The sequence below is a fragment of the Schistocerca serialis genome, chromosome 7 (assembly GCF_023864345.2).
Source record: "Schistocerca serialis cubense isolate TAMUIC-IGC-003099 chromosome 7, iqSchSeri2.2, whole genome shotgun sequence".
NCBI classification, from domain to species: Eukaryota; Metazoa; Arthropoda; class Insecta; order Orthoptera; family Acrididae; genus Schistocerca; species Schistocerca serialis.
The window spans coordinates 95,813,303-95,814,952 of NC_064644.1; the positions used below are offsets into that span (position 1 = coordinate 95,813,303).

The 1,650-nt window shown below is 43.6% G+C and overlaps 1 non-coding gene across 1 annotated transcript; it reads right to left on the reverse strand.

Annotated features, from left to right (window-relative positions):
• Window positions 1-1,119: 1,119 nt before the first annotated feature.
• Trnas-gga (transfer RNA serine (anticodon GGA)) lies at window positions 1,120-1,203 on the reverse strand. The gene is given in 2 exon segments: window positions 1,120-1,154; window positions 1,164-1,203. It is a non-coding gene; the product is annotated as a tRNA-Ser (tRNA).
• Between the last annotated feature and the right edge of the window lie 447 nt (window positions 1,204-1,650).

A 1,650-nucleotide genomic window follows, 5' to 3' on the forward strand; every position in this document is an offset into this window, starting at 1 on the left:
TTTCGCAATGGCATCGATTTACGACGGTCTCCGTAGCCAGCAAATTTCCTGCCGGGACACTGCTTCCCCAAGCGCCTCAGAATATATCGCTTCTAAAGAATACGGCTCTTTTATTCCAGGCAGAATACATTGCCCGGCGGCTTCCAGATAGCACCGACGTTAAGAGATTGCAAAATGCTTTTCAGTGTGTGCCTCGATCGAACCGTTCTCGTCTGAGAAATTCTGTGGCCGTAGATCGCAATGCTCTACCAGACTAGGGAAAAATACGAATAAGAAGCAAAGAAAGCAGCACGTCATAATGAGGCAAGTGATAAGCCTGTTTCGATGACTCAATAAAACCACCGAAATAGGAAACTGTTTTCACTTCAAGTAAAAGATAAATCGAAGCAACGCTCTTATAAAAGATCACACGTTTATTGCCTCGCAGGTGGCAAACTCACACTCATACACAACATAACGCGCTTTTGCAGGCGTAATGTGGGCCTTTCTCTAAATCGTTTATTGGAAATGCCAGGGACATGGTGGTGACACATTTCCATCCTTGTCCAAACGTAACTTGCGACGGGATTTTAAACCGTAACCCTCAAACATCCTCTTCCACTTAGCATACCCATCTATACCACTGTTATTACGCTTTTTATTGTACCAGCCACTAGTACCCCTGAAGCAGTACATTATCTGTGCAGCAAGCCATTTCATACATGTAGTGTGCATTGATAGGTCTGGTTAATTTCTACGAGATGGCGGAAAATTTTGGTAAGCAGTATGTTCGTTACCAACCACAGTTTGTATACAGACTGCGATGAAGTATTCAAATATATGAAACGCGGTAATTGTTCATTGGCATAAATCTTACATCATCTATGCCATAAGATTCACAAAAATTTTTAAAGACGCGTTTCGTCTAATAATAAAGACTTTTTTTTCTTTCAAGGACTTATTACAGTGTTTTCAATCAATCATCGATGAAACAAAATACAAAGAGTGCCCACAACAGCAAGTAATAAATGAATGTCCAAATGGCTCAGAGCACTATGGGACTTAACATCTGAGGTCATCAGTCCCCTATAACTTAGAACGACTTAAACCTAACTAATCTAAGGTCATCATACACATCCATGCCCGAGGCAGGATTCGAACCTGCAACCGCAGCGGTCGCGCGGTTCCAGACTGAAGCGCCTTGAACCGCTCGGCCACCTGGGCCGGCCAGCAAGTAATATTTTCAGTAAATAGCGTCCATCGAAAAATACAGAAATAACACGCAACATCATACACTATGTGATCAAAAGTATCCGGACACCCCCAAAAAAGTACGGTTTTCATATTAGGTGAGTTGTGGTGCCATCTACTGCCAGGTACCACGTATCAGCGAACCTCAGTAGACATCATGAGAGAGCAGAACGGGGGGCTCCGCGGAACTCACGGACTTCGAACGTGATTAGGTGATTGGGTGTCACTTGTGTCATATGACTGTACAAGAGATTTTCACACTCCTAAACATCCATAGGTGCACTGTTTCCGATGTGATAGTGAAGAGGAAACGTAAAGAGACACGTACAGCACAAAAGCGTATAGGCCGACCTCATCTGTTGACTGGCAGCGACCGCCGACAGTCGAAGATGGTTATTATGTGTAATAGGCAGACATCTA